The 13,132-nt window shown below is 51.4% G+C and overlaps 2 long non-coding RNA genes and 1 other non-coding gene across 3 annotated transcripts; 2 read left to right on the forward strand and 1 right to left on the reverse strand.

Moving 5' to 3' along the window:
- Window positions 1-1,361: 1,361 nt before the first annotated feature.
- On the forward strand, window positions 1,362-12,730 carry LOC106004051. The gene is made up of 3 exons (XR_001176891.2): window positions 1,362-1,436; window positions 4,766-11,184; window positions 11,555-12,730. It is a non-coding gene; the product is annotated as an uncharacterized LOC106004051 (long non-coding RNA).
- LOC106004050 lies at window positions 5,836-10,651 on the reverse strand. Its single transcript, XR_001176890.2, has 3 exons — window positions 10,566-10,651; window positions 7,114-7,641; window positions 5,836-5,924 (listed from the first exon to the last, which is right to left on the reverse strand). It is a non-coding gene; the product is annotated as an uncharacterized LOC106004050 (long non-coding RNA).
- Window positions 11,231-11,304, forward strand: TRNAR-UCU. Its single transcript has one exon. It is a non-coding gene; the product is annotated as a tRNA-Arg (tRNA).
- Window positions 12,731-13,132: the final 402 nt, after the last annotated feature.

A 13,132-nucleotide genomic window follows, 5' to 3' on the forward strand; every position in this document is an offset into this window, starting at 1 on the left:
CAAGTTTTACTGCTTTTTTTTTAATGATATAAATGTAGATACCATAGATTAAAAAAAAATAATAAAAGTAAGTTATAGCCAGGGGACAATTTATTTACAATACATATAGCCAAGTGTCCCATGGATAACATGCAAAATACCTAATAAATCACATAAAAAGTCAAACAGTCCAGATGAAAATTAGACAGAGTATGGGAGCAGGAATTCTCAGGAGAAACACACTTATCTATTAAACATCTGAAAACATGGTCAAGGGCATTTGAATTTGGAGAAATAGGAGTCAAAGTAACAAAGACATCTGAGATTGTTAAAAAGTATCAAAGACCTAGGGGCACCTGGGTATCACCGTGGGTTAAGCATCCGGCTGTTTGTTTCAGCTCAGGTCAAGATCTCAGGATCGTGAGATTGAGCCCCTGCCTGGCTCCACACTGAGCACAGAGGCTGGTTGTGATTCTCTCTCCTCCCTCTGCCCCTCCTGCTTGTGTGGTCTCTCTCTCTCTCTCTCTTTCAAAATCCATCAATTTTTTAAAAAGTATCAAAGACCCATCAGATTGTTAAAAATTAAAATGATGGATCACATCTAGTGTTGGCAAGTGTTTGGGGGAAATAGCCACCTTCATTTATTGTTAGTGAAAATGTAAATTGGGGCAGCCGTCTTAGAGATATTTTGGCAGAATGTATCAAAATTAAAAATTGAAACACCAGTGGTGCTGTTTCCACAAATCTGTGCTATACGTCTAGTCACACACGAGTGCCGTAATTTATGTGCATAGATGTGAATCATGTCATTGTTTCCAGCAGTGAAAAATGGCAAAGAACCAAAATATCCATCAATAGAGAATTGGTTAAATAAATTATACTATATCCATACTTTGTAATAACGCATAACAGTTAAAAAGAATGAGGTGAATTTATATATACCAAGTTGGAAAGATAACCAAGATGCATTGTTAAATGAAAATACAAAGAAGGTACACATGCTATTATCCTTTTTGTGAAAAATGAGAAAGAAGCCTCGAATAGTAGATGTGCCTCAGTTACATTTCACGTCCATGTAAATGTGTGTTTAAGTCGAACTGCTACTTATGGCTGTGTGACTTTGGACAAGGTGCTTAACCTCTCAGTGTTTATTCTCCCTGTGTGGAGAATAGAGATAATGATAATCATCATATCCCCTAGGGTTGTAGAGTGTGAGGAAATAATCTATTTAAAGTTCTTTGAATGGTACATGGCACATAGGCACTTGAGGAGTGCTCCGATGATTCTGATCCTGGAAAATTAGGAGTTCTGGGGTGGGAGTGAGAGGTAAGTCATAAGGGAGGGGAACTCTAATTGTTTATATGATATATTTAATATTTTTACAGCGATCCCGTGCTTCTGAGTGGAGTGATTAGAAAACAATTTTAAAAGCTCATTCTAAGGAGATCTGTTAAAAGGTAATTACAGAAATGTGGGGATGAAGTCAGGAGGTTCCGAGCTGGGGTGGTGACATTGGGAACACAAGGAGGGGCTCTGTTTGGAGGTGGTTGTGGGAGGAGAGAGGGAGAAGGCAGACGCCGCTCTCAGGCTGAGAGATGGACCTGGGAGATGCTGAACCGTGGGATCTTTTCCTGAGATACAGTACTTTGAGACGGAGGGAGATTCGTTCTGTGTAAGTTGTGTTGAGGGTGGGCTTCTGGGGCCCACACTAACACCACACATTCGGTGGACGGGGCGCAGAAACTGGAGTCCTGGACAGAGCTGACTGTTTCGATACCACTTTGAGGCAGAACGGTGGAAAAAGTCTTAACTTCTCAGGTCTCATTTTAAGGGTTCCCATGTCATATTTTCATTATAAAAATAAACACACATGGCGTTCTGGAACAGTCTCCAGGCTAGGGAGACAGAGACCTGTTCTATCCATTGTTTATCCATATCTCCCCCAGCACACATCTACTGAGTAACTACCACTGGCCAGGCGCTGTGCAGACTGACAAGGCACAAGGGGCTCCTGCTGCTTCATGCCCCGCAGGACTCAGACGCGCATACAGTGAGGGCAGCGCCGTGTGCCCCGTGCTCCAAGAGGCGTGTGTGCACGGGGCAGTCGCGGTGTGAAGCTGGGTGGGCTCCAGTCTGCGGCGGTTGGTGTGGGTGTTGGGGGAGAATGACCTGAGTCTTTAAGGAGGAGGAGCAGTTAGCAGGCAGATGTGGGAGCGGGGAAAGGGAAGGGCATTCTGGAAAGAGGAAAGGGCCCATACCAAGGCATCGCCAGCACAGTGCTTGTGTGTGTGTGTGTGTGTGTGTGTGTTTAGGGGATTATGAGTATTTGGGCATCGTGCAACATGAGGCTAGGTGTGAGTGGGGAATGACTGTAAAGGCACCTGAAGAGAGGGGTGGGGGTCAGACTCTAGATCGCCATCAGGCTCTTCTCTAGGCTACGGGTTTTCCTTCCAGAAAAACCACCATGGCACCATGGGCTGTGCGGCAGAGGGTGGATGGGGAAAGGGCCAGGTGCAGATGGACAAGCGAGGGGTTATGAAAATATTCCAGGAGCCGGGGGCAGCTGGATCTGAGGGTCCCAGAGAGGCAGAACTCCCAGGGCTCCGGGGCTGCTGTGACCGGGGAACCGACTGAGGGAAGGTGTCGCTGCAGACTCCAGGCTTCGCACGTGGGTGACCCGACGGCCGCTCCTGTCTCCCTCGTGCTCTTTTCTGTCACATCGGTCTCATCCTTTCAATCCACTGTGTGTAGCCGGTTCTCTGCCTGGGGTACGGACCTCTGTTAGGTCTTACCTTGGCGAGGGCCCGAAGTCTCCACCCCACGTGCCCTCTGGGAATGTTCTAGCTCACGGTAGCCTGAGCGATCTCTCTGAAATACTCAGATCGCAGTTCTCCCTGACTTTAAACCCTTCGAGGCCCCTGCATCTCCTGTGGGATTAACATCAAAGGCCCCGAACATGACACGGGAAGGTCTCCCCGATCTGTTCTTCCAGCCACGGGCTGTCACGCTCTGCCGGGACTCCGGGCTTCGTGACCCCCCATTTCTCGTAGTTTATCACACAGATAGAGGGTTTGGGGCCTCTCTCTATCCTGCTGTCCTCTCTTAGAGCCCTGTTCTGCCCGTTTCCCCAACACGTGTGCGCGCACACACACACATGCCCGTGCATGCAAACACTCCCTGACCCAACCCCTTCTTTTGCTCCCGGGAACACCGCTTCCTGCTTTCTACAGCTAATGTCTGTGGCTCCAGCAAACCTCCCCAGACCCTCATCGGGGTTAGTCTGTCCACAATCCCTATTACCATTCACCCTGCGTGAATCTCCCATGTGATTCTGCTCGGTTGTTGTCTCTGACTCTGACTTTGGGGAGGGCAGATGTGGCTTCCTCAGAATCTCTGTGCTCCCGGTGCCCAGCGCATCTCTCGACATGGAGAACATGTTCATGGGTTGGCAGAATAAATAAACTAATAGACGAGGGGTGGATGGCGCTGCCATTAAATGAATCAGTAGATCGTGGAAAGAAGAAGATTTACGGGGAAATGTAAGTTCGGATTTGTACATTTTACTGCTGAAATGCCCATGAGTCACAGAGGGGCGGTTATTTCAAGGTTGCTGAATAAGCCAGGCCAGCCGTCAGGTGGGAAGAGCGGCGCGCTCAGCTCCTAGTGGGTAATCTGTGCTAAGGTGTCTTTTCAGATGATTTAGGGAGAAAATAGAAGATAAGAGAAGCCACGCACACTTGAGGGCAGTGTGTTTGACCACAACCCACAGAGGAAATCAATTTATTTTTTCTTACAACCGAGAACACACATGTCTACACAAAGACCTGTACGTTTAACTAGAACAATGTTTCAGGAAATAATACAGGGTCTTATTAGAAGGAGATGCCTTCTGCCGTTTTCTGTTCTACTGTGCTCTGCCTCCTCCTGTCCTAACCTCGGCTACCATTTCTCGTCTCTTCTATTTAATGATGTGAAATGCTGCGGACATTCTGACTGGGGGTCTGATAACCGCTGCTCTTTGGGATGCTGGGAAGGGGCCAGAGAAGGGGGGGACGAGAGATAGGAGAGGCCAGCGCGCCACGGACAGCAGGGGAGTGAACGTTCTGGAGAGCGAAGTGGGTTTGGTGTGAAATGTTGCAGAAAGTTGACGGGATCCTTGTGAATCTGATGGCGAGGAAGCCATTAGCGACCTGAGCAAGCAGCTCCTCTGTAGAAACAGAGACCCAGGCACGGGGCTGCCGGGGTTTCTCCTCTTTGTCTCATTGATGCCTTGTGATGGGCCCACAAGGCAGGCGCTCTCGCTTCTGTGAGTTCTGAAAGAAATAGGCAAGCTGAGCCCCAGGAAGGTTCCTTGAGGCACTCACTGTCAGGCAGTAAGTGACGGAGCTGGGGTTCAAACCTCGGTCCATCCGGACTTTAAAGTCTGTATTTTTCTGGTCGGACCACAGCAGTTAGTCTATTTTTGTAATATTGGGTAAGTAATTTAATTTCTGTGGGCATGAGTTTACTAATCTATGTAATTACAGATGAGAGGGTTGACAAAAATTATAGACTCCAGAAATATACAAAATAAAGAGCAAATATTCACGCACTTAGCATTATCGACTTAATCTTCAGACTAGTTTTTTTTCTTAATTTATAAAAGTAATAAGATCAGATGGTAAAAATTCAACTCATGCATAATGTTAAACATGAAACTTAAATTATTTTAAAATCTCTTTCCGTTCTGGGCATTCAGTGGTTCCAAGACGAGGCTACTTGATCCTTTCGATTTTCTCATTTTCAGTGATGACCGAAGACTGAGCATACGGTCCCTTCCCCACACTCCATTCTGCATGAAGACTCCACCGGTCTGACCCCATAGCAGTGTACCAAGAGCCCTCAAGGAGCTACCAGAAAGCCTGGGACTGGACGCAGCTCTGTGAGTGACCAGCCGACCTGGAGGAAGGCAATTTGTTTATCTGGACGTGGGTTCCTCTGCTTGACCTCTGGTGACTGAAGGGACAAGGAATCACTGAGGGGAGACCACGGGGCAGGGGCTTACTCACCCTCACCAGGCGCCACGCTCTGTCTGCTTAGCCTGGATCTCCTTGGCTTGCAGACCTACCCTCCACCCGTGGCCGTCACATGTCCTCCTGTCCTGCCCTTGGGCCACCACCCCTCGATTACAAGGGCAGAGGAGAGACTTGTGGGGAGGGTCTCAGACCAGTGTCACAGGATGCCTGGCTCTCAGAGCACACCGTCTGGGGACACCTGCCCGTGGCGGAAGAGGTCGGAGGGTAGAGGTCTGAGTAGCACCAGAGGCTCTGCTCAGCCCACTGCTTCCCGGCTGAGGACTTTGGCAAGCCCCAAACTGTCCTCGGTCGAGGCCTTCCTTTTGTAAAATGAGGATGATGATCATCACTCTTTCCACGATCGAGGAGAGTTCTGATGATAAGATGAGATGAAGAATTAAAAAGAATTAATTAATTAAAAAGACTTTTATCATCACGATGCCTCCTGTTAACGCTGTTTCTTAGACTCTTCGATGGATGAGAGAGGACCGTGGAAATGCAGCGCGCCTTCCTTAGAGAGGAAGAGAATCTGAGCCTGGAGATTAGCTGGTTCCTCAAAGTAAAACCCCGTCCTCTGAGCCCGTGTCCAGTGTGCAGACCGCGTGCTCGCTGGGAGAGCCTCGGGAAGGCCAGTCCCACAGAGGCTAGGACCGGCTCTTGGATGTTCTTGGAGAAGGACAATGGTGCAGGCCTTCCTCTGACTCGTCAGACGGAGGCCTCCTGTGTGAGGGCAGCCTTAGTGCCTGGGAGGGAGATGCTCCTGGTCACGCTTTGTGGAAACTGAGGCCTTGCAGAAGATGGACGCCGTTCTTCTCCGGCTGTTACAGAGTCTCCGTACGAGGTTCTCCTCTTGGCTTCTTCCAGGCTGAATGGGAAGAGGAGCTGAGGTAGCTAAAGGACAAAGAAATCCCTTTTACTCCCAATATTAGGCACAACTGAGGTTCTCGAGCCCCTGGGCCTGTGACCAGAGTCACTGATGCTCCAAGGGTCTGTCTTCTAACTCTCTGGCCTCTGGCCTGGAGTATCTGGCTTAGATAGAGCCTCTGCCCTTTTATGGACCAGGGCCCCCGTGATGTCTGTGAAGACTGGGGAGCCTCATTGCCAGGCGTCCCCACGGTGTCTCAGAGCTGGGGCACCAGCAGGGCCCAGTAAGGCCCCAGCTTTAAAGCTGCACGGAGCCCCAGCACAGAGGGAGAGCAGACACAGGTGCCCATCAGAGAAGAAAGCTCACGGGCATCTGGAGGTGGACAAGGCAAGGGCCGTTCTGGACAGGAATGTGGCCTGTGTGGAAGGAGGTTCAGAAGAACGGGTCCTACGGACGGAAGATTTGGGAAGCAGGAGAGATCTGGACGGAAAGGCGGGGTGGGGTGGGAAGTAAAGCGATCTGGAGCATGGGATCCAGAGGAAAGGAAGAGAGGCCTGATGGCCAAGGAACGGACAAGCCGACACTTTGGAGCAACTGGCAGACGCAGAGATCACAGGCCAGGGCGGAGGCGCTGGGAGGTCTGGGAGATCGGACAGCCTTACGGCCAGGGGCACTGGGGGCCGAGACAGGAGCAGTGGCCCGAGTGTGCCCGAGACGAGGAACGCCGCATGTGGACGGTGGTGTTTGGAATAGATGGACCCTAGATGAGAATGGATGGGAGTGGCCAAGAAATTGGGCCTGTCAGAGGATAGAGCTCATGGGGAAGGATTAGGGAATGCTGACGACATGTGGAAATTGAGGAGGGGGAGATGAGAGGGAGGGCATCCAGGTCAGGACGGACCACAGGTGATGCGTCGTCAGGACGGGCCACAGGTGATGCGTCCTGAGGACGGGCCACAGGTGATGCGTCCTCAGGACGGGCCACAGGTGATGCGTCGTCAGGACGGACCACAGGTGATGCGTCTGCTCGGCAGGAGAAGGGCGGATTGAGGGTGTGACAAGGCACAAGAAGAAGACAGAGTGGGGAGCTAGTACTGGACACACACGAGGATGGTGGCCTGGGGTCAGGATTACAGGCATAGAGAGAGCCTGCATTCTCGAGAGGAAAAGTGGGGGATGAGCTGGAGGGGTAGCACCAGGAATTAACTCACTCACTGGAAAATTGGAGGAAAGCAGAGTCTCCTTCCAAATTCCCAGAAGGATCTGGTGGGATGTGCTAGCCCACTGCCTCTCCTTTCATTTCATGCTGCTGGTTTCCTCGTGCTTCTTGACCACAGAGAATTTGCATCCTTGGAGCACAGGCTCTAGAGTTCTCTGGACAGTTTCCTAGAGGAGGCTGAGAGTGGAGGAACAGGCAGGCAAACAGGAAGATGCCGTCCTCAGACTCCCTTGAGGGTGGACCTCTGCGTAGACTCTGTTGTGACCTTGGCTAGTGCCTGGAGGTGCAGTCCATTGTCAGGACAGATTGGGTCCAGGTCTAACTTCGGGCAGACTTGTGAGTAACCCATTGTGCTGGGCTAGACCTGGGACGTCGGATGTGACGATTTAGGTAGAATTTGCCCTCCTCTCCTCCTTTGGCTTGACTCTAGACCCACTAATAACCTGGATCATCTCACTTCTTCCCTCTTCGAGGATAGGAAAAGGGACCAGGAGAGAATAAACAATCTTCAGCCAGTTCTTCAGCTGAGGAAGGAAGGAAACAAAATGCTTTAGGAACATAAATGCTTCGTCATAATGGGTTAGAAAAAATGCATGAGAAAGAGAGACCCGAGCACCGGGCAAGACCCCATGAGGATGAAAAGTCTGGAAAAGAATGGAGGGACCTTTGTTTTGGAGGGATGTCCATGCCACCCTTCTCTGAGGGACAGGGAGTTCTGAGCTGCGCATCTGCGAGCTGTGCCGAGTGGGCCTGACTTCACCGAGCTCTTTTTCAGCTTTGCCGAGAGGTGCTCAGCAGGGGAGTGGGCGGGAGGAGCAGAAGAAGGGATGAGACTGGTGGTGGTTGGGGACACAGGAGATGGCCTATCTAAGCCCCTTCTAAATGCCCACAGTGGAGGTGAATGAATCAGGTTTGGATCACGGCGGGCCCTGGAAGGTGAGACTACCACGGACTGTCCCAGGCTGTGTTGTCCAAATGTCTGGCTCATGGTGCTACTCCATCTAAATTCTTGAGCATTTAAAACTCGGGCTGGTCGGGACAGGCCCCCAGGGAAGCTGTGAGTAAGACCACAGTAGCGTGTAGGATTTAACTGTATTTGTTCCTGGGCCAATGGGAGACATTTTTTTTGGCATTTATCATATGTATCCCAGCAACACTTTATGAATGAAATAATGTATGAGCATCACCAGTTTGTCTGTGGGGTCAAAGAGTGGTATTCAGCAAGAGCATGAGTCATGCTTGAGTCACAGATCTTCAGAGAATTAAATCAGCATGAAAAATTTTTGGAAGGGGAATCGGCTCGGTTTGCATAAGCCCAAATGGCACACCTAGTTTCAAAGAAGAAAAAGATGTGTTGTCTTCAGTCATTTGGAAGGGCTTACCCTCCATCCTGCCTCGTTAAAGCTGCCACTTTCTTTGATTATTTCCCTCCTTATTTTTAAATTAAAAACCAAGTTTAGAGGCATTATTCACACTTATCAAGAAGCTGTCGCTGATTCGTGGATGATGAAGTGAAGACCTCTCTGCCCTCGGGGAGTCTGGAGGATTTTTGTTGATATAGATGATGAGTCTAAGGGGTCCTGAAAGGGGTTTTGTGCCAGAATGGGGAGATTGCTGTGGGGGTGAGAGAAAGAGAAAGAGAAAGGAAGGTTACTCAGGCAGCAGAGCCAACACTTGTAACTCGTGGGGCAGGAAGAGGATGACTCCTGCACCGAGAAGGCTTGGCTCATCTGTGTCCATAGTGTCCAGTATTGGCCCTACTTTGTAATGGGGAAGTGGTGGGCTGAGAAGGTAATTTTCACAGGGTTCGAGGCCAGTGGGTTACAGCTGGCTATTTCAGCTGGATCTTTCTGCTTTGAGAGTTGGGGTCTTTGTGGACACTTGGAAACTTGACGCCTTATTTGGTGGGCAGTAAGATTGGTTTTCTTCTCTCCCATACGCCCTTCAGTGTAGTCCCTACATGGGGATCTGCTCACAGTGTCCTGGAGGTTGGGACCGTGTCCTTATTTTCCCTTTCCAGCGCCAAGGTGGAGCATGGCAAGCCGTGAGTGAGGCTCTTGGAACCCGCTGGGGACCTGGTCTCTTCATTCAGGGTGTGGAGGACACGTGAGCTCCTCAGACGCAACGGAGTTTTGGGCAAGGCTCAGGACAGATGGATGTCTTGCATGGAGGACAACATCTTTATGAAGAGCAGGGGGTGTGTCTACATCTAAGAGCACTTTGACTGAGCCTGGTGAGACATGTCCTGAGAACCTGTTTGGCAGCCATGTGGCTCTTGGCTGGTATGTGGGCTTTATAGGCACTTGGACCTCCTGACTCGTCTCTCGACTGACATCTTGTTCCTAGTTGCCCCCAAGTAATGCAATATCTGGTCGGTGTAAGTCTCCGTGCTTCAGGCTCTTGGAGTGGTCTGGGGTACATGGATTTAGAATGGCCTGTTCTGGGCTCTTTTGCTCTATGTTTAGTATAGATACAACATCAGTTTCCCTATTCTGAGCTCCTGGCCCTGGGTCTCAGGGGGAAGACATGCTTGGTTGGGGTGGCTGCTTTCCCTTGGGCGTTGGTCATCTCCTTGACCCCCTGACCTGACTGAAGCATCTTGGTCTTGTTTTTGCCCAGATCTCATTCAGAATGGGCAGGGAAGCGTGAGTCTCAGAGTTCTAAGGGCCCGTCAAGACCTTCCAGTCTAACCACGTTGTGTTGCTATGTTCTTCTTCCCGTGGCCATCAGCCAGTCTCACAGGTTAGAAGGTTGGGTCTTGAGTTGAGATTGGGGTCAGCTGGCGGTGTCCCGGGTGGTGGGCCAAGGAAGCTCTTACTGGGAGGGGAGTGCGGGGAGCCCGAGTCAGTTCTCCGCTTTTATTGTAACCTTGTGAGTGGGAGTGAGCTGAGGAACACTGAATCTGTCTTTAAATCAATGCATTGTCATTGGGAGCATAAAGGGCAGTTGTCCCCTGGTGCATCTGGCAATCAAACAGGAGAGAGAGGGCTGAAGGTGGGGCAGGCAGGACTCGGATTAGACATTCCTGAGAAGCAGGACGGTGAAAACCGCAACCAGCAGGGATTAGGGATTGCATCTTCTCGAGGAGGCTTTTAAAAAGAGGAGCTGTCTTCTTGGACCTGGGCTGGGTGTGGAGGTCTTTATATATGGTTGCGGAGGGCTGGCCCATTTGATTCTCCTGGGATGCCTCTGTGAAACCCAGCAGCTGAGAGAGCCTGCTCTTTAGATTAGGCAGTCCTGGGGAGAAAGGATGGCAGCCTTGGAGCTAGGGACGGCGGGGGAAGGGAGCAGGTAGGTGTTCCGGGAGGGCTGTGTGTGGACCACCTGCATTTCATTAGGGAGCGCCAGTCTTCCCTCCTCCCTCTGTTCTCTCTCTCTCTCTCTCTCTCTCTCTCTCTCACACACACACACACACACACTCACACACTCACACACCACAAACACTCACCACTCTCCTGTCTCCTCCCCATCCATCATCCCAGTGAAGATGCTGAAGGCACATCACATCGGACTCTGGGTCTCTCTTCCTGGGCTTGACAGATGCAGCTCTTACAGCGGAGAGCTGGACCTGCCTCCGGGAGCCCAGCTTCCCTGCCGGGCTGCGCCGCCACCGCCGTTCACATGGCTTCTTTACGGGAGCAGCTCCTTTGTCTCCGGGAAGGAGGGCTTTCCTGAATCCCCCAGCTTTGCCCGGCCCCTATCTGAGTGTAGCGGGATTGGGATGAAACCACAATGAGGGAGAGGGGTGCGGAGGTAGAGCAGCTCCACTTGCTCCCTGAGCTGGGTCGGCTCTGCTTGATTAGCATGAGAATAGAGAGACTTTCCTGCATCCTCCCTCAGGGATGGAGAGGAAGGAGCAAAGGCTCCAGCTCCATCCTACCCCATCAGAGCTCCTGGGACTGAAAATGACTACCGCCCCATTCCTCCGATCCCCGAGGACCCAGAACCCACAGTGTTGAGAAAAGCTCTGACGGAGCCGGCGGGTGGATCTCCACTCCAGATTTTCTAGCTGTCCCTGCCCCCCCACCGCGCGGAGCAGGATGCTGCGATGGCTGGTGATGCAGAAGGTATGTGCTTTTTCAGTTCTGGTGCTGATGCTGTGTGTGTGGTGAGGTCTCTGTGGCGCAATGGACGAGCGCGCTGGACTTCTAATCCAGAGGTTCCGGGTTCGAGTCCCGGCAGAGATGGTCACCTGGCAGGTGCCTCTTTTATTTTGTGTGTTGTCATGCCAGGTTGATAACTGTATTTATCTTTCCCCGGAGGTTCTGGGGAAGAGAAAGGAAACCCCTTTCCCCAGAAATCCTGGACCTCCCCTCCTTTTCCCTTCCCTCCCCCTTCATTCTTTCTCTGTTCCTCTTTTATGGGTTTTCATTGTCTAGCGAAGGCTCAGATGTCGGCAGCCGGACTGACACAGCCTTTGATTCCTGTGCTTCTTAGGAGGATCACCGGCACACAGGGACCGAGGTGCCAGACCATGGGTTCTGGGACCACGGTGGTTCCCTCCTTCTCCTCTGAGAACACAAAAAGGCAGATGGACCCACATGCCTATGAGGAAATGTCTAGCTGTCCTCTAAGGTAAGGGCCGCCTTGACCGGGGTCGGTCAGGAGATGGATGGGGTCATGCAGAGGACAATTTATTCACCATCTTTGTCACTCCTGGGGCTTTTTGTGCGAATGCTCATCACTCAGTTTTTCATCGACAAGGTGAGAGGTACTCATTGCTCTTTGTCTCGGTGGGATAAGCTGCCCAGCAGCACAGGAATGATCAGTGCTGACAAACTTGTCCCAGGAAACTCAAAGGTCTCATGCTCCTGCAAAAAGTTGGTAGCTTTGCCTGTTTACAAGCTTGGACGGTGGCGGTGGTCGGGTTCTTTCCATAATTCTGTTTCCATCACGACATCTCACCCCTCTCTCGCTCGGCATTCACTTCTGCTCTCCCTCCTTGCCCTGTCTAATGGCCACATTCAGCAAGATCGGGAGCTTGGGTTTCTATTCTGGGCTGGGCTGGCTCTCACTCTCCCTTGCATATCGTGGCCTCCAGCCTATTAGCTAGAGGGAGCTGCCCATGCCAGGAAGTGGCCTCCACCCCAGGTGAACCCAGGAAACCTGAGACACACACCTCTCCTCCCTTTGCTGGGGAGTCAGTATCTCTCCCATGTGCGGCTGTGCACGGGCATCCAGCGGACACAGGCTTGCCCTCAGGCTCTAGGAAGCTGGCGTGGGGATCGGGGGCCAATCCACACAGGGTTCCACCAAACCCTGCCAAGAGGCGGGAACTGACAGGGGAGAGCACTTGGGTGGGAGAGGGATGTTCCTGCCTTTAGGACACCTGACCTTTGTACCAAACTGAAACACCTGAGCTTCTCTCGAAGTACTCCGGTGCTTTAAAGGGACCTAAAATTCTTGCCGTTAAGAGCCCATAAAAATTTCCCTTTCTGAGCTCTTTGGGCAGAATATCAATTCAGATATCAACTCTCTCCCACCAGCCTCGTGGATGTGCCCTTTGGAGGATACGCGTGTGGACCAGAAATTTCCAGGCAGACCCTTCCATAGTCTTTCTTTTATTGTTAGCTCTGCCTATGCTAGGTGTTTTTTTGCTCTAAGCTCTGGCCTGAGAGGGAAAATCGGTGTTTGTGGGGTGGGCTGGGGTGGGGTGAGGGCGTTTGGCAAAGCAGCCGGTCACCTTCTTCAGCCATGGCCAGCGTACTACCTCCTTCTGGTTCCTATTTGTCATTCTGTTGGAACAGGGCTGCTCGCAGTGAGAGGTAGAGGTCGTTCAAGGTCAGGACAAGGGTACGATTTCACTGTGGCCTGTTCCAAGGTTTGCTCAATTCTAGAAGCTTTCGAGGAATAAAGGCTCCACATGACATTGTGGGGGTGGGAGGTTGGGGAAGCAGGGAGGGGCTGTGTGTCCCTGTGGGCACTGCACTCCGATTTGTCGACAAGTCTGATGAGGGTACAATATGGCCAGCTCCTAGGAGTGGCTCTCCGCCAGCGAGGACTGAAGCCCACAGA

The sequence above is a fragment of the Mustela putorius genome, unplaced genomic scaffold (genome assembly GCF_011764305.1).
Source record: "Mustela putorius furo isolate JIRA1106 unplaced genomic scaffold, ASM1176430v1.1 tig00000997_pilon_pilon_pilon, whole genome shotgun sequence".
Taxonomy (NCBI): Eukaryota; Metazoa; Chordata; class Mammalia; order Carnivora; family Mustelidae; genus Mustela; species Mustela putorius.